The sequence below is a fragment of the Aulonocara stuartgranti genome, assembly GCF_965226115.1.
Source record: "Aulonocara stuartgranti genome assembly, chromosome: 22".
In the NCBI taxonomy this organism is placed as follows: Eukaryota; Metazoa; Chordata; class Actinopteri; order Cichliformes; family Cichlidae; genus Aulonocara; species Aulonocara stuartgranti.
In genome coordinates, this window is record NC_138957.1 from 34418840 (window position 1) to 34438566 (window position 19727).

A 19727-nucleotide genomic window follows, 5' to 3' on the forward strand; every position below is an offset into this window, starting at 1 on the left:
TCTGTCTTTAGTGTCCTGTAGAGTTCAGTCACTGGTCTGTAAGTATCACAACCTGTGTGACACAAAAGAGCAGTTCAGAGCAACCTGAAATCTGTCTGGTTTATGTCTGCAGACTTTCATGCCACGAGTTTCCTGCAGAGAAAAACGTTTTTTTATTTTTTATTTTATCTGTGGTATTTAAACCACATAAAAATTGGGAACAAAATAAACTGTAAAGACAAGTAACAGTAACTGATTTGTGTATAGTTAAACTCACTATCCACATTAACCTTCTTATGGCAGCTGACTCTGGTTTACTTTCTATTCTTATTCTCCTCGATCTGAGTTCTGCTGTCGACACCATTTCTCACTCTGTTCTCCTCAGTAGGCTAGCCTCCATCGGTTTCCCCCATACTCACACTAGCTTGGTTTAAGCATACCTGTCTGATCACACTCAGTTTGTTCGACTCAAATCCTTCACTTCTCAGTCCTTTCCTCTGGTCACTGGCGTGCCCCAGGGATCTGTCCTGGGGCCCCTTCTTTTCATTATCTACCTTCTTCCGCTTGGACACATTTTTCATAAATATAATATACAGTTTCACTGTTATGCTGATGACACCCAGCTTTATCTGTCCACTAAACCTGACTCTGCTCTCCCCCATCCTTCCTCACCCTCTGCTTAGCCGAACTAAATTCATGGTTCTCTTCTAATTTTCTCAAACTCAATAGTAACAAATCCGAGCTCCTCTTGGTCGACTCTAAATCAACATTATTCAGAACCAACAGTTTCTCTGTTACTATCAAAAACTCGCCAGTCTTCGTTTCTTCCTCTGTGAAAAGTTTGGGTGTCATCCTCGACAGTACTTTATCTTTCAATTCACACATTAACAATGTTACTCGGTCTGCATACTTTCAGTTGCCAACATTAATCGTCTCCGTCCTTTTCTCACCCCACATGCCGCTGCCATTCTTGTTACTTCGACGGGTTTGGTTACTGCAACTCTCTTCTTTTTGGTCTTACTCAGAAATCCATCCACGAGCTCCAATACGTCCAGAACTCTGCTGCTCATATTATCACCAGGACCCCTTCTGTCCATCACATCACTCCTGTCCTGCAGCAACTTCATAGGCTTCCAGTCAAATATCGCATCATTGTTAAAACACTCTTGTACACATTTAAGGTAATTCATGTTCTCTCCCCGCCACATCTGTCTGATCTGGTTCAGATCACCATCCCATCTCAGTCTCAGATATTTTCTTCTCTTTCTCTCTCTGTCTCCTCCCCCCATCTTGCCGCCATGGGGAGCTGGGCATTCAGCTGCTCTGCTCCTTGACTTTGGAGTTCCCGACTTCCTGATTTAAGAAATATAACTTCCTTCTCTCTCTTTAAGTCTTAACTCAAACATCAATTGTACAAAATAGCTTATCCCAAATATCTTCTCCACTCTGCTATTTTACATTTGTTTTATGTCTTATGCCTTTATGATTGTGTAAACTGATTGCTTTTATGTTGCTTTTATTATTCTGCTGTGTACAGTGTCCTTGAGTGTTTTCAAAAGGCGCTTTCAAGTAAAATGTATTATTTTATTTGAAAAAAGTGCAATTCAAACAGGATTTCAAAGTAAAGTTTAACATGAAAGCTTTTAATAGAAAATGTAAACATGATGTTAACAGTGCGTTCTAAAATAAATGTTTCTTTATAAAGGCATAGTAAGATATTAAATCATCAACACTTACTTGAGAAGTGCAAAAGTCAAGTTTCAGGTCTACAGAGCTCCACTGCCTCTTTGTCTGTTTATTAGAGTTTAATCATACTTTGCAAAAAAAAAAAAAATGTAAATAAAACAATGCTAAGTGTCAAAGTGTCAGTACAATGCAAGTCTTTATTGCCTGGTTAAAAGATAACCAAAAAGTTAGAGATTAACTGCCCTTCCAGTAATGTGTAATCAAGGTGGAGTTTAGAAACCTTTGTGTGTGGGTTAGTGTGGGACTGCAAACTGCTAGTGTAATTTTTTTATTTTATTTTAACAGAGGGACGTTACAACATGCTTGTGTTAAACATTATTCTCCACATCAACTCTGTAGACAGTTTTATTACAACTCAGTTAATGATGAAGTCTAATTTAAAAACTATATTGGTGGTAATAATAACTGAATTACTTTGCACACTCATCAAGAGCCAGCAAAGCAAAGAGCTCATCATTTACAGGAGCATAAAATTGTACTTATCCATGAAACTGTGGCCACAAAGATGCACAAGTGATGCAGCCAGTCATAAACAACATGGTGCTTTGTATTCAGATAGCGACACGCTGCACCAACATACTCAAGCCAAGTTAAAAGTTACCTGTTAGATGTGCATATCCTACACTGATAATTATAATTTAACTAAAAATGAAGAACGATTAAACAGTATGAAAGTAAAAGTATTTTCAATGCTGAAAAAAAATCTCAAGAAGTCAAGGAAATGCACACATTTGATCTTGATAACTGAAATATTCAAAATTTAAATCTTTACTGACATAATGCTCTTGTCATCTTTTCAGTATGAATGCAAAGCAGACAACAAATAGTTTAGATGCTTTATTAAAAGAGGTATAATCAAAAGACAGGGCATGTGGACAGGTAGGCAGCAATTCAGAGAAAATGAGAGAGGCTTGGTGGAGACTTTGCAGGCATGCGAGTAAAAAAATGTGTCCCAGAAGTTCTTAGTTGGATTCAGCTCTGGAAAATGTCAGAGACAGTCAATGGTATCAATGCCCGTATCCACAATGGTTCTGAGGAGGTCATCTGTATGATCCTCCAAGGATATGCCTCCCAGACCATCGCTGACCACTGCCAAACCATCATGCTGGATGATGCTGCAGTCAGAAAAATGCCTACACTGCATCTCAAGACTCTTTCACATCCATCTGTATGAACCTGATAGACTCTGGTGATGCATGACGTGGGACTGTGAGCACAGGTCCCACTAAAGGATGTCAGACCCTTATTCCAGCAGATGGAGTCTGTTTCTCATAGTGTGCGGCCAGAAACATGCAAATGAGCACTCCGGAGGCCATTCCTTAGGCCTCTGTCAGTGTTCCTCCTGTTATACTCGCTACACTCCAGTGTCCTGATCAGGCGTCCTTATTGTTACAACCCACTTGCTTCCTGCACCTGCTTCCACTGTGGATCACTAGTTACCATTGTAAAGACACACCTTTACTCGTAAATGTCCAAATTGTATTCTTGAGCAAGCAAAACCCACCTCATTAGTCTCTGCTTGTGAAGCGTTTCAGAAACACCAAAGGGCATAGAGAGCACCTAGAGGTCAGCTTGCATCGATATGCCATTCTGGAGAAGTTGTTCTACCTCTCCAACCTGAATGTGTTGGAAGCACCATCTCATGCTACCAGCAGTGACAAGGACATAAACAAAAAGTTGAACTGGAGAAAAAGATCAGATGTAAGGACAGAGCAATGGTTTTTGGTTACTATCTGTAAAACCAGTCTCTTTTTTCCCCTTTTCCTATTTTCCTGTTCCCTCTCCAGTGAACCTCGTGTCACTTTCATTTGCACCAAAGGAAGCAAAAGTAAAGTGCATCAGCGCCCCCCGATCCACTTTACAGCCCAAATGATCCCAAATCACACACTGCTTCTTCGTGTGACAGCTTTGTTAAATAAATAATATGTCATGTGTTGTTGTTCATCTACGGTTGTAATTAAATCATTTTAAAACCTACTAAGGAATAGATGGTTTCCTGCGTGCAGTTTCCTGCTCACATGGTTGTACCTTAAACACAAGCTGCATATGAACAGGTCAATGCAAAGCTGTAGAGGCTGAGAATGATATTAGTTGATAGAAGTTTGTGTCCATTAAAAAAATGAGCGAGTGAATGACACTAATTAATACTGCATAAAAATTACAATGTAAACATAAGTTCAGAAAAACCTAAACTACTGTATATAAAGACTTGCCTGCACTCATTAATAATAAATCTGCATAAATTATTTATATTTGTCCAATATACTTTTGTATTTTTATTTTTAGAGCATTTTCAGCTCTGCTTGCTAAATAAAGAGATATTTATATTGTTTTTGGTCTAACTCGTGTTTAGCATCCTTCCTTTGTTCACATCGAGGCTACTACTCTCTTCCAGGTCAAACCTCCAACTTCTCCAAGAGGAGGAGGATAAGGTCATTTTCCTCCTCTTGTTCTACTTCTTGTGACATCTATAGATGAGTGCAGCACTTCTTGGGTTTGGAACTTGACTTCCCCAGAGCAGCGAGGACGGCCTCTTCAAACACATCCTGCACTCCTATCTGAGAACAAGACAGAAAGGGAAACTCAAAGCTACCAAGAAGAAGAAGAAAAAAACTAAAAAGAAACACCAATAAAAACAACACATAAGAAAAAATATGTATTTAGTTTGAGATGGAACAGCGAGTATAATGAGAATCAAATAAAGAACAAGGCAATTGCAAATTTTCTGTAACCCCTAAATCAGATGGATGACAGTGGAGGAAAAGGGAGTCCTTTTGAGCACGTGTAGCATGCGGGACTTCAGAGGTAGCTGAGAGGTACTATTTGACCTCAAAGGCTGTTTTGGTTGACCCAACTTTGCAACATTATGTGGAAAAGTTTGTCTCCCTTAACAAACCGGGGTCGTGGATCTGTTTTATAAGAAGTGGGTGTGCTCTTAGGTAGGGGATCACACTTACTCCGTGACGGTCTATGCCTGGCACTAGAGAGGAGAGTCAATCTATAGGTTGAAACTCAAATTCATGTTGAACAATATGCTTTGCGTTGTGGTTGTGGAGCAGTGAACCAGCTTAATAAATCTTCTTTATTAAGGGTGCATGCGAGTGTGCAAAACCTGCCTAAATGTTTTGTTGTCTAGGAGAAGGCATTTAGTAATGCTATGGTGGTTGCAACTTTTCTAGAGTATGATTCTTGTGTTTTTCAGATGACATTTGCCTTTAATTCACATTTTTAGAAACAGATCTGCAATAGTGAAACCATGACCAGCACCTGGAAATATCAGTCTTACTTCAGAAACCCTAAAAACCTGCAATATCTAGACACTGATCCATTTAGTAGTTAAAAAACACACATCAGCAGACTTTTCTTGTACCTGTGTAAGAGCTGAGCACTCCATGTATTTGACAGCTTTCAGGTGACGAGCCACTTCCTCGCCGTCCTTGAAGGTCACAACTTGCTCGTATTTCTTGCCCAGCATCTCCAGGGTGTATCTGTCATCTCTCAGATCCACCTTAGTCCCGACCAGCAGGAAGGGGGTCCCCCGGACAGTGGTATGCAATCTCTGGCAACCACTGTGAAGACAAAGACAAGGTCACATAGATTAATAATTAATTTATATATTATTATTTTAATCTAAATTACTTTTAAGTACCAAGTACTTATTTATTCTGAAAGTAAAAAGAAAGTAAAAGGCATAAATGTAGATCTTATTAGAAAAAAAATGCATACACCAAGTAGACAAACCTTGTTTGTGACCTCTTGAAAAGATTTGGGTGAAACCACGGAGAAACAGACGAGGAAAACGTCGGTCTGTGGGTAGCTGAGGGGTCGCAATCTGTCATAGTCCTCCTGACCTGAAGGGTGAGACACAAAAAGCCTGATTAAAAGTTAGATTAATGCTATTATCTGAAACATTTAAGTGATTAATGGAAAATAATTTTTTTTAAGTTAGCATGGTGCAACAAAAGGCTGGAAAATTACATTTTTTGAAAAGAAACAGCTGGAGCAATATTTCCAACTGATTGGGTTAATTTGCAACAGATCAGTAACAGGATTTAAAAATATAAAAGGCACATTTAATAGACACAGTTTCTCAGAATGTTCATCAATCTGAAAATTGTGGAACAATTTCAGAACAGTGTTCCTTAATGTGAAAACTGTGGTATCTCGTCATTTACAGTAGAGAGTAGGGATGGGTACCGGTGTCCGGTGCCATGATGGCACCAGATCTGACATAAACGGTAGTAACCAGACCGAAAAGCAGCGCACATTTCGGTGCTTTATTTCGGTGCTTTTTTCCCCCTGAGCTGTGATACACTTCTAGCCAATCATTTTACGTTTCCCAGGATAGTAGGCGGGGCCAGGTACGTACGTTCAGTTAGAGCAGAGCTACAGATTAAAAATGTCCAAGGCGAAGCGGTCAAAAGTCTGGCTGTACTTCACAGCAAAATATGCAAACTCAGCAGCAACAAGTGCTTTAAGCTGATACTGTGATACTGTCAAAGGAGGTAACACCAAGAATCCGATTAAACAGCTGGCGACGCATAGCGTTTTTTTTTTAAAAGCCGAGAAATGCGCCGTATTTGATAGCTTGCTGCGAGACCTTACACTGTGCACGTTGGGTGGGTTGCCAGTTATCGGACCCGGAGCAACATCCCCCAAAAACCCGAAGAATAGAGTCCTGGCCCCTAGCCCTGCCAGTGTAGCAGAAATGACGAGGATGATGATGGCAGCAGCAGCCGTTCTTCTCTGCGTGAGTAGCTAATTTACGTTGAGTAGGCTAACCACGTTATTACATTAATGCATGTAAGGTGAACTAGCAAACATCATCATAGCTACATGCGGCTGTCTTCTTGTTTGATGGCAGATACTCCCTTCACCCTGGACAAAAAGGCTAAAATGACCAAAGAAAAAGTGGAAAACAGTTAAACATGAGAGGTCTTTGGACAAAGTTTGTGTTTTTCCCATTGTTTAAGCACTGCTTCCAGCCAAGAGTGATACCATATATGCCCCATAGCTGCAGAAACATTGTTATCTTTTTACAAAAAAAAAACAAAACAGCTGAACATGAGAGGTTTTTGGACCAATTTTGTGTTCTCCATTCTTTAAGTACCGGTTTGAGCACCGTTTAAGCACCGGCACCGTTTCAAAAGTACCGATTTGGCACCGGTATCGGATAAAACCTAAACGATACCCATCCCTAGTAGAGAGTGTCATCAAATGTTTAATAAAACCTGGAGTAGTCTCTCACCAAAAAGGCTGTTCCAGATTATTCCTCCCCTGTTTATATTCTTTCATCTCTTTTTTGGAAAAAGCCCAGTGATGGAAACACCAACAGGGTTGTCTTTTATGTCTTATTGTTCCCTCCATGAGGGCTTGATCAGTTTAATGTTTGAAGGCGCGTAATGACGTGAAATAAACACTTCGCTCAAATGTCTTGAACCTGTCAGAAAAATACATACTGTGGTAAACTACAAAAAAATGTAATTAAGTGCACTAATGAATGTTGTTAGCATGGAAAACACTAGCCGGTATTCAGGCTGTACACGTGCCCTTTTATAGTTGAAATTATCCTCAAAGTCTGCTTGTAGTAGAAAACAAAAACATACAAACATTTATTTTCACACACAATCCTGAATTCACAGGAATTAGCTTGAATGTCCTTGTAATGCACCAGACACGGTATGAAAAGTGTTTCACTCCACAGCTAGTTAATGCCTCTCTACAGTGCAGAAGTCCAACAACCCACACTGCACGACTGTGTATTAAAAAACAGTACATAAAAAGTGGGAAAATACAGTTTAACAATAAACATTACACTAAAACAAGATTTTAAAGCAAAATTAAATTACCCATCCTACACTTAAATGTATTCACAGTAATTCAACTCAAAATTATTAACAAATATACATTCTGCAAAATGCGAGTGAAGTAAGAGAAACTTACAGACCTTTATCTTATACAAATGTGTTCATTGAAATACATTTTGTGAATGACATTATAATTGCCCCTAAAGGTTTGATCTCCTGCTGCTGCTGCTACTAATATAAATATTACTTAACTGAAATTTTTAGTATTTATTAAACTGAATGTAGATTTTTATTTATTTATTTATTTTACCTGAAGTGTCCCAGAGTTCCAGATTGTACTTCTCACCATTCGTCACTGTAGCAAAGTAGTTATCAAACACCTGGGGGAGACAGAGGGCAAGGAGGACGAGGGTTGGTTAATAAGATCAGTGCCTCAGGTCTGGGCTGTGTGGATATCTCTGGCTGTGTCCCAATTCAGGGTCTGCACGCTTGAAGTACGCGCACTACGTACGGTGCGTACTATAAGTACGAGAAGTGCGGAAGTGAGAGGCTTGTGAAATGGGACGGTATACACTTCGTCGCGCTGTTCAGGTTGCCTAGCAACCATGATCCTAACCGCGAGACACGTTACATCCAGCTTTGTTTGACAGGAATGAAGGAGAAAAATGTTTTGTTGGTCATTCATTTTTGTCATGACATCACTTTGATTAGTTGAGTATCTGAGGCTGAGACCACAGGACTGTAAACATGATTGTTGGGCTTCATTTCTGTGCTGAACAGTCATTTAAGATTAGTTAGTAAATAACAATTAGTTAATGTTGTTCATGAGACTAAAGTCATCTCACTGTGGTAATGTAAATATAATATGGCCAATATTATAGTATTGTCAGATTATTTTATAAATAAAAGACACCCAGCACGCCCCTGCGGGCGGTTTATCCTTCAAGCTCGGGTCCTCTACCAGAGGCCTGGGAGCTTGAAGGTCCTGCGCAGTATCTTAGCTGTTCCCAGGACTGCGCTCTTCTGGACAGAGATCTCCGATGTTGTTCCCGGGATCTGCTGGAGCCACTCGCCTAGCTTGGGAGTCACCGCACCTAGTGCTCCGATCACCACGGGGACCACCGTCACCTTCACCCTCCACATCCTCTCGAGCTCTTCTCTGAGCCCTTGGTATTTCTCCAGCTTCTCGTGTTCCTTCTTCCTGATATTGCTGTCATTCGGAACCGCTACATCGATCACTACGGCCGTCTTCTTCTGTTTGTCTACCACCACTATGTCCGGTTGGTTAGCCACCACCATTTTGTCCGTCTGTATCTGGAAGTCCCACAGGATCTTAGCTCGGTCATTCTCCACCACCCTTGGGGGCGTCTCCCATTTTGACCTCGGGACTTCCAGGTTATACTCGGGACAGGTGTTCCTGTACACTATGCCTTTGACAGTTCACTCTTCGGCCACTGCATCTTATTAGGGAAATTCCACATACATAAATGGGCGATCGTGGCTCAAGAGTTGGGAGTTTGCCTCGTAATCGGAAGGTTGCCGGTTCGAGTCCCGGCTTGGACAGTCTCGGTCGTTGTGTCCTTGGGCAAGACACTTCACCCGTTGCCTACTGGTGGTGGTCAGAGGGCCCGGTGGCGCCAGTGTCCGGCAGCCTCGCCTCTGTCAGTGCGCCCCAGGGTGGCTGTGGCTACAATGTAGCTGCCATCACCAGAATCAGAATCAGAATGGGTTTATTGCCAGATGTTGAGGTTTACAACATTAGGAAATTGCTGCGGTGCTTCAGTGCAGACAATAAGAATTAAAGTGCTATGTAGAAAGAAAGATATGTGCATGAGATATACATGAGATATACATGAGAATAAGAATTATGAGTGCTACGTAGAAAGATATATACATGAGTGCAGGTGGTGATCAGTGCCAAACATGAAATGATGCAGTGACACAGCGTAGGGTCATGTGTTAGTGGTGGGAACAGTCATGTGGTTATTGTTCATGTGTCCAACAGCAGAGGGGAAGAAACTGTTCTTGTGGCGAGAGGTTCTGGTGTGAATGGACCGGAGCCTCCTGCCTGAGGGGAGCAGGTCAAACAGACTGTGTCCAGGGTGAGAAGGGTCAGCTGAGATCCGGGCTGCACGCCGCAGTGTCCTGGAGGTGTACAGGTCCTGCAGAGATGGGAGTCTGCAGCCAATCACCTTCTCAGCAGAGCGCACAACACGCTGCAGTCTCTGTTTGTCCCTGATAGTGGCTCCAGCGTACCACACGGTGATGGAGGAGGTGAGGATGGACTCGATGATTGCAGTGTAGAATTGCATCATCGTCCGTGTTGGCAGGTTGAATTTCTTCAGCTGCCTCAGGAAGTACATCCTCTGCTGGGCTTTCTTGATGACGGAGGTGATGGTGGGCTCCCACTTCAGGTCCTGGGTGATGGTGGTACCCAGGAAGCGGAATGAGTCCACAGAGGTGATGGGGGTGTCAGTCAGGATGATGGGGGGGGAGTAGGGCTGTGTGAATTCACCAGTGTGTGAATTAGGGCTGCTCAATTAATCGAATTTTAATCACGATTACGATCTGGGCTTTCAACGATCATTAAAAATGACTGAGCCGATTATTAGCCCCTCCTTCATTTATCCGCGACACATTAAAGGCGGGTCCGGGAAAATATTGTCGGGCATAAACCGGTCCGTGGCGCAAAAAAGGTTGGAGACCGCTGATTAAGAGGACCCGAGGGAAGCTCGGAAAGCTAAGCAGAAGTTATTTGGAGAGGAGAGTGACTGCTGTTGGTTGAAAAGAGAGGTAAAAAAAAAAAAAAAACTTCAGTGGTGTTGCCCACTATTTTATATTATTTTTTAAAGTCATTGTTAACCCTTTAAAGCCGTCAGAGCAGCACGCTCCGTTTTGTGTAACTATTTTTAAATCCCTGTAGAACCTGAACCGTGTAAGCTAGCGCAATAATTTGTTTGCATATGAACCAGAGGAGTTGTACTTACATCTTATGCCATCAGCTTGTCCTCGGTCACGGTTTCCTTCCACATAAATTGCATAAAAAGCACTTGCAGGAACAAAAACATAATATTCCAGAAACACGCTTCGCCGATCCGATCAGCTGTTCGCAACACTTCCCACATTGAAAAAGTGGTCAGCGCGAACTATCACATGTCCGCCATTTCCTGGCCGAAACCGGAAGTGATGTCATTTTTGCGGAAATGTAGTTTTTTTTACTTGTAGGCCTTAAAAGCCTATACTGGTCATGTTTGACTTTTCTGAATAGTTTCTGGGATGCTTAGAACTCGAATTGCACTGCTGGAAATAGTTTATTTTGATGCACATGCTGTTTTCTTTGCAAATTTGCATCATAGGATTGTTTTTTTGTTTTTCCTGCAGTATATAAAAATTGGTGTATCTCCAAAATAAAACTATGAAGACACTCAAAATAAGTTTCCTGTTATTGTAAACTATTTTTTGCAACTTTTTTGTATTTAAAGTTTTGAGGGATAAGCCTCTTAAATTTCTCCAAGTAGAAATATATGTAAAAACAAAAACGATTTTCAATTTTTTTGTAGTTTATTGCACTTTTTTGCAATTAATGTAGTTACTATGGACTTAATGTATACATATTATTAAAATATGGGCTATAACAGTTATATAGCAACTTGAAATGCTCCCACAAATGGCACTACAGCATGTAAAAATATAATATAAGCTCTGGCGGACTTGGTGCTATAGTAGGTCTTAAAGGGTTAAATAAATATCGTCAAATAATCGAGATCTCAATTTCAGTGAAAATAATCGTGATTATCATTTTTGCCATAATCGAGCAGCCCTAGTGTGAATGTGTGTGTGAATGGGTGGATGACTGGATATGTAAAGGGCCTTGGGGTCCTTAGGGACAAGTAAAAGCGCTATATAAATACAGGCCATAAATGTAAATTTCAAAACTCAACCCCATCATTTAATTTGGTTTTGATTGAAATTGAATATTACTTAAACTCTCTTAAATTAACTTCCAATAAAAAAGGTTTATCATTGATTGAAATTCATTCAGAAATGTTTAACGAATGAGCTGTCACAACTTTCAAGTACAAAGTTGTTATGAAGTCTGTCACATCGCCCCCCCCCCCCCTTTTTCTTTTTTTCTTTTTTCATCCTTTATTTATTCATCCTTCTTATTTCATTGTGCTGTATATTGTTACTCTTATTTGCCTTGTATGTCTACTGTACAAACTGAACTGGAATGACTGACTGTTCGCTTTATAAGTTCAATAAAGTTTGGGAAAAAAAACCTCTTCGGCCGCTCCCTTCTGCCGTATTTTGCGGCAAAATTATCCACACCCACCACCGCGCTATGAATTGTGGGATATATGGGACCACGAAGCGTGCACCGGACCACGCTTGATATTTGGGGAAATCGACGGCGCATTTGGAGTATGCATTTGAAGCACACTTCGAATTAGTATTTAGTATTTAGTATTTATTTATTTATTGTCATTGTCAAGAACAATGAAATTGCGTTTGGGGCTTCCATACAACCCAAAAAAAAAAAAAAATTGGGACAGCCGTCGTCGCGTGGCGGTGACGTAACCGCACTTAAAATGCGTACTTCAAGCGTGCAGACCCTGAATTGGGACACAGCCTCTGTCTGCCTCTGGCTCCTGGGGGCTGTTATTGTGGATTCCCACCTCCGTTTTCAAGTACATTTCATGACAAAGACACAGGCCCTCTCTCTCACTCTGTCTCTCTCTCTCTCCTCACACACGCACACTTTCATTTCAGGCGCTGTGTGTTTTTCTTTTCTTACAGGTGCAGCAGTTGGTGATACAGTGCGCATTTCTTTTGTTCTTTTATTATATTTTCACCTATTGTCACCCCTCTTCCCTTTTTCCTGCCTGTCCTGCCTTACACATTCTCAAACTGTAACACATATAATGTAATAACTGAAATAACAGGAATTGTAATGAATAAGTAAAAAGATAAAATAAACACCTGAACAAAAGAAGCCTATGAAGAATTTATAGAGCCAATCTTGGAAAAGAAAAATTTGTTTGCACAACAGAACATTCGGATCATAACTTTGATTGCAAAGCTGTCACACAGGAGAGGATTAAAAAAAAAAACCAAAACAATTATTCAAAAAATAAAATAAGATCTTGAGAAACATTGCAGGTTGTTGACATGGACTGAATAAACTGATATTTATTAGCACACTACTCACTGTGGGGATGTACTCAGAGGGAAACTCTTTGGTTACGTATGTGATGAGCATGCAGGTCTTTCCCACTGCACCGTCACCCACCACCACACACTTTATTCCCTTATCCTGAGAGAAAGAAAAAGAATTAAGGGAGGAAAAGAAGAAATGTTGGGAAGCAAATGAACTGTGTCAGGTAAAGCAGTTTCACCCCAGTTCTTTTTATTCCTCAGGCCTCCAGTAGTCATTTCACAAAACCTTAACAATACAATACAACTTTATTTGTATAGGACATTTAAAAACCAAAGTGCTTTACAGTAAAAACAGGAAAATTAAGACATGATTAAATAAAAGACTATTAACAAAGTACCACATATGTCATCAGGTTGAGGGCACAATTATACAGGAATAAAAGGGAATAGAAGAACAAAGTTACTAAGAACAGATATAGCCAAAAGATAAAGTACATAGATAAAAAATTGAACCAAATATAAAACAGGGATGCTAACTAGATGGAAAAGCTATGTTGAATAAATGAGTTTTTAAACGGGATTTAAAAGATAAAACGGAGTCTGACGCACAGATAGCGAAAGGAAGGTTGTTCCACAGATTTGGTGCAACCAGGGCAAAAGCACGGTCACCCCTAGATTTAAGTCTAGATCTAGGCTGAGCCAGGAGTAATTGGGCTGAAGACCCGAGGGCTCGTCCAGGGACATCTAGACTAAGAAGATCGACAAGATAACGAGGGGCTAAATCATTTATAATTTTAAAGGTGAGCAACAATATTTTAAATTCAATACAATATTTTATGGGTAACAAATGCAACTCAATAAGAACAGGGGTGATAGAGGCATGCTTTCTACTGCCAGTCAGGAGGCGAGCGGCAGCATCCTGGACAAGCTGAAGTCTGTGAAGGAGAGCGGAGTGAAGACCAAAGTAGAGGGAATTACAGTAATCCAATCTAGAAGTCACAAAAGCATGAATGAGCTTTTCAAGATCTTTATGAGGGACATAGTGCTTAGCCTTAGCAATAAGGCGCAGTTGGTAAAAGCTAGATTTGATTACTGAAGACACTTGTTTGTTAAATTTAAAAGAGCTATCCAGCAGGATAGCACCTGAACGTGCTTCAACAACGTGGCCTGCGGCGAATCCTGAGAATTTCCTACCAGGACCGAATAACAAATGAGGAGGTCCTACGAAGAGCAGGCACCCGCCCATAGCCGATGTTGTTGCAGAAAGGGGCTTCCGCTTTGCGGGCCATATTTTACGCCTACCCCCTCATCGCCCAGCTAAGATTGCCATGACATGGCGTCCACACACTGGCAAGCGAAAGCAAGGCCGACCAAAGACCACATGGCGTCAAGCATTCATGGACGATCTGAGAACTGTCGACATTGCCTGGGACGAAGCTGAAGCAGTTGCTGCTGACCAACATCGATGGAGATCACTAGCTGCCCGATGCGCCGCTGCATCGGGCAGCTAGTGATCTAATCCAGCAGGACACCTAGGTCACTAACTGAGTCAGAGAAAGACGTGGCAAAGGAACCAAAGGCTAATAGGCCCCAAGGGATATGGTTGCCAAACACCACAATCTCCGTTTTCTTTTCATTCAGGATAAGGGAATTGTCTGAAAGCCATGCTCTGACTTCTCTCATGCACTCGAGGAAGCAGTGTCATCATTAGTGGTGCAACGGATCAAAAGTCTCACGGTTTGGATCGGAACATGTTTTTTTTGTCACGGATCGGATCAATTTTCAGATCAGCAGAAAAAAAGAAGAAGACAAAAATTTAACTCGCCGTTTACTTATTTAAGTATTTTTTGCCTATTAAAAAACATTCAACTCAAGACTCATTCCACGCAATTATATAAAAACAAATTAATATGCAGTATAGGGCAGTACAGGGCTTTCCATCTCCCACTCCGCTGTGATATAATGAGCGGTCACGGTCACGTAGCTTTCCGTTGCCCTGGAGGTCCACCCATTTGTAGTTAGGGCAACAGATGCCTGGGACATGCGACGGGATATCATAGCGTGGCTCAAGCACGTTCATCGTAGTTTAAACTGGTACTGTCAGCGTAAATCTCGTTAAAATGACGTTAATGCCATAACTGCATTAACGCGGAAAATCTCCGTTAACTAGTTACCGCGGATCGCCCCATGCATGGGGCTGCACGGCGTCAATGCGTCAACTAATGCGTTGACTGGTTTAAACACCTTGTTTTGCACAACAGAATACGGCCTCCCGTCTGCAGCTAAACACTCCGATAGCTTCTGAAATAGCTTTAGCCCGGTCGGATTGGGCAGCAAAGGGCTGCTTAAATACCGCAAACTCCTCTGCTCCTCCACTTGGACCGCTAGCGCTGACCATAGCTATCGCTTGACAGACTGACCACGCGCACCATACACATACTTTTTTCTTCTTTTTCGAATCTTCGGATCACGTGCGTGCCGAACCGTGGAGTGGGATCGGTTCGGATTATGGATCAGCTGTGCTCCATTGCACCACTAGTCGTCATCATCTAATTGAAAATATATTTGTATATCATCGGCATAGAGGTGAGAAGAAATGTTATATTTTTCAAAGATTAAGCCTAGGGGGAGCATACAGTATGTAATGCCGTTAAGTATTTAAAATACAAAATACAGTGGAACCCCGACTTACGAATACCCCATTTAACGAAAAATTCAAGTTACGAAGGCGCTGAACGGCAATATTTCTGCCCGTGTAACGAAATCCGCTGGCTCTGATTGGCTGAGCCTACAATGCCCACAATGCCTTCCGAATCATGTGACAACCCCTTGGCTTTCGTAATTGCGCTGCGCTGTTCCACTTGAATGACGTATTGTTGTTCTAATTAGTAATTAGCCTATAGCCCATCGTTCAGCATCGCCTCACTCAAAAGGCGCGATGGGTGCTTCGACTTACGAAAGACCCTCGGGAACGAATTAATTTCGTAAGTGGGGGTTCCACTGTATGAGTAACTGTATTCCGTTACAGTTACCATTCAAAAAGTTGGAATTCAGAATACAATTACTTTGTTGAAATAAAGGGATTACACGGCGGTCTTTTCCCGTTTCATATGTTCGGCTATGCCCTCTCTAATTTTGGTCATTCCACGTCGGTGGAAACCCAAACAAAACGCGCATTAAAAGGCTCTAATGTCTGTGTCTCAATCTCGCGTCTCATAATGATGTGAAGAAATATTTTTAAAAATGATTTAATATGAAGGCAACAGGCAGAGTGTTACAGGCATCGCCCTAATGCATGTAGCCTCATGGGCAGTGTAGTCCATGCTGCAGGGAGAATGGACCGTCATACCCGTTATGTGTCTGTAAGCGAGGGAGAAAAAGGAGAGTGGAAAAGTACGAGCTGTCACTGAGCAGAAACGGGAGCTGGAAGCATGTAAATATAATAATAACCACTGCAGCCAAAAAGAGTGCCTGACGAGCCCAGTTGTAAGTAAGCTGTTAAGACTCGACTGTACACCGTGTTCGTGTTTTCCTCTGAAACAATAAGCTCCGTTGGAGCAGCCTTTCAACGCCTCTCTCTGTCTCTCGCTAGCAAAGTTGACCCAGACAACAAAGTAAAGCTATTTTTCGGCTACAAGCCCGACACGGAACCCGAAGTATTAGCCAGAGGTCCCTTTACTACGGTTGGGAGGCATGTATTCTGTAATCTGTAGTGGGATACATTTTAAAAGTAACCTTTCCAATATTATGTGTGAGAGACAATAATGCTTATGCTAGGCCTTCAAAAGGCTGAAGTTTAGCCAGGAAAGACCCTGACATGCAGTGCATGACACCAGAGTTCTTGTTCTCAATAAATGCAGCGGAATTTATCGAGGAGTTTAAGATGATGTCATCCTGCCCTTTGCACCTAACAGCAACAACTCTTCTGGGAAGGCTGAGTGTGTTTATGGGAATCTTTGATCTGCATATAACCTTAAAATTAAAGACTTTAATAAGTGAATATGTACAGAAAAATCTTAGTTTAACATTGGTTTAAGTGAATTCAGTCCTACACTTTGTGATGTCATGCCCCCACCACCTCTGGGCATAAGCTGGAAACTCTCAGACTGACACCGGCTTCATCTACAAAAGAAAACACAAAACATCCATAAAATGTGAGCAAAGCTTAATTAAAACAGATGAACAGAGCACACTGTGTTTAGAGACACACAGACTATATTAAAAAGTGTTTAGATACTAATATAACTTATAATGTCTATTACAAGTCATTACTAGTCATACTATTAATGACTATGTAATGACTGATAGTCTGCACATCACTGGATACACTATACTATGTTCTAAAAATACGTTTTGCACAATTCAAATATAGAAAATAATCGAATGCTTACCTGCTTACTCCCAGAGAAGATGTGTGGGGCACAGCGTAGCACAGGATCTCCTCCCGATCATTCACGAATCACTTTTCAGTATCATCAGGTCTGATGTTTTACTCAGCACTGAGATTTATTTTCACCATGATTCAAATGCTGTCTACGAAGTCATCTCACTGTGCGCAGTCCGTCAGGTGCATCCAGTCGATCCTGTTCAGCGATCTGCGGCAGGGAAATGATTTTCATGATATGGCTCATGTTTAAAAGCAAAACCATTTCAGTTCAATCCCAAGTGAGTCAAACCAAAAACGCTACAAAATAATAATGTATATTTTATGTTACTGGTTTATTTACTTACTTTTTGTTTTCTTTAGGAGTAGTAGTATATCCACAATGTCAGTTTTTCAGTATAAACTGCAGATTACGTCTCTGAGAGCGTCTACCTTACCTGGAGGGCTGGTGATATTGTGTTGCATTTAGTTGCTTCCAGTAAAATTCAACTCCTCACCAGTTGCAGAACATGTGACTGTGACTTTCGGCATTTGACAGCTGGGATAGGCTGATCCTGATTTGGATAAGTAGAAGAAAAATGATGAATCTCTATATATAATAATATACATAATCTAATCTATTAATTCTTACCCATTTTCTGAGTTAAAAGCCCTCTATAGAATAATTCCTGCAGTGATTAATGTTTCAGCTGGTAACGCGTTGTTGAACCGATGATTTCTTAAACAACCATGTCTAAGGCAGGATCTTTTTTTGAGTAACCAGCTCTTGAGCTCTAAGAGACCTCACTGCTGTCTAATACTAAAATACTGAAAAAATTAGATGGGACTTAATGACACCAGTGACCAATATATATATATATTTTTTTAGTTTGCTCCCTTATTCCATTAATTTTTTGTTTGAATGGCATAAAAAGGTGAATAAATAACAAAAAAGGTAACTACAAAGCTGAATAATTCCCATGTTAATGACTTTCTTCAGTTTTTGTGTGTGTGAACAACATAAAACCACTAAAAACATTTTCAGCTTTTTTACGGTATCAGAAAAAAAACTTGAACTTTGATCAACCTACAGCTGACACAAATCCAGTGTTTCAGCTGATTTGTAGAAATCAACATTAAACTATCAGGTTTTAATTTAAGACAAATCTTCATCAACAAAGGTGTGAAAGCTGCTGAGAGAAAGATGGCTTCTTTATGACAGTGTTCATACAAAAAGATAGCTGCACCCAGGGCTGGACTGGGACAGAAAATCGGCCCGGGCATTTTGACTAGAGACCGGCACACCAGGTATTATGGGAAAAGCCATAAAGCCTTTGAATGAAAACAAACTGTTGTGACAGTGATGTACACTTTCACTGTCAGTAAAACAGCCTGCTTACGGGAAAGTAACAGTAATCAAATTACTTGTTTGCAATAGTTATCCCTTACATTACTTGTTACTTGAAAAAGTAATGGGGTTAGTGCCCGTTTGTGGCCTACAGCAAGCAGAAGAAGCTCTGGACCCAGATCAGTTTGTCATATCCTCCTGAGAGACCCGGCTTTTTCATCTATGTCCTTTCTAATGAACATTAATTTGGTCTATATCTATTGACTTATTTAAGCGACACTACTAAGTTCTGATGCGCTCAATAAAACACAAGATATCTCATGATATCTCGTGTATTGGTGGACTCTTTTAGCTCCAAACAGGCAGGAAATCACAACAGTTAAACAGAAAATACATTCTTCCTTGGTTCTCAGGAAGATATTTTATTCAATTTTTCTCTCACTTTGATGTGTATTTGTGGAGTTCCATCTTCCTGTAATGTGAAGGCAGCAAACATCAATGGCCTGGTGACCGCAGCTCTTGCCAGCCACCTTTGCAAATGAGCGCATTAGTTGTCATATGCGCATCACGCAGAGGGAGAGACGAAAGGCGCAGCGGCAGAGCAGTTGTAACGCAGTTTTGTGTGATTCCGTGTGAGTTAATGAAACTGTAAGTGTTATTACCTTTGATGGGTTAACTGGTGTGATAATAGTTATAGTTGTTTGTGCAGGTTAAAGTTAAAGTTGTGCCGCTGTAAACTGATATCATGTTAGTAGGTTTATTTAATTAATTAATTTGCACCAAGTAAATACCAGTGGCCTAAATCTCCTCCAATAATTACATCCCGCGGTTAAAGGATTTTTCTGTTGTTTATTGTTTAGTTTAATTGTTGTTAGCTTGCCACCTTCTTGCCTTCCCACTAGCAACTTGGAAGAGATGTGCTATTTAGCCAACTTATGGTCTTACAGCGACCCCTTGTGGACATTGTGAACTATTGCTGTGTCTGAGTAGATGATGTGTTCTGATTGTTTCTTAGTTATCTTTGACCCTACTAGCTATAGTATTACCTGTTTCTGTTTCCAGACAACCATGCTTATAGTCACCTATACTGCATCTGCTACAATTATAAATTCATGTCTGGCTGCATCACAGTTGGATTTATCATGGCAAGCCCTGCTGTAACCAGTTCTTCTGTGAAGCTTAATTAAAGACAGTGAACTAAACTCCAGGACTGCTGCAGTCTTTCTGACCGAAGACTTAGGCCACACTTGTATACCCAACACTTCCAGTATATATATACTCTACAAGGAATGTCATTCTTACCACTCTTAACTCAGCTCTCAAATTG

General features: G+C 40.9%; 1 pseudogene across 1 annotated transcript; it reads right to left on the reverse strand.

The window, feature by feature from the left end:
• Positions 1-1616: 1616 nt before the first annotated feature.
• LOC309698582 (cdc42 homolog) lies at positions 1617-17726 on the reverse strand (annotated as a pseudogene). Its single transcript, XR_014280807.1, has 9 exons — positions 17705-17726; positions 17421-17627; positions 17081-17284; positions 16742-16811; positions 12742-12846; positions 7843-7912; positions 5467-5576; positions 5096-5294; positions 1617-4283 (listed from the first exon to the last, which is right to left on the reverse strand). The product of XR_014280807.1 is annotated as a cdc42 homolog (transcript).
• Between the last annotated feature and the right edge of the window lie 2001 nt (positions 17727-19727).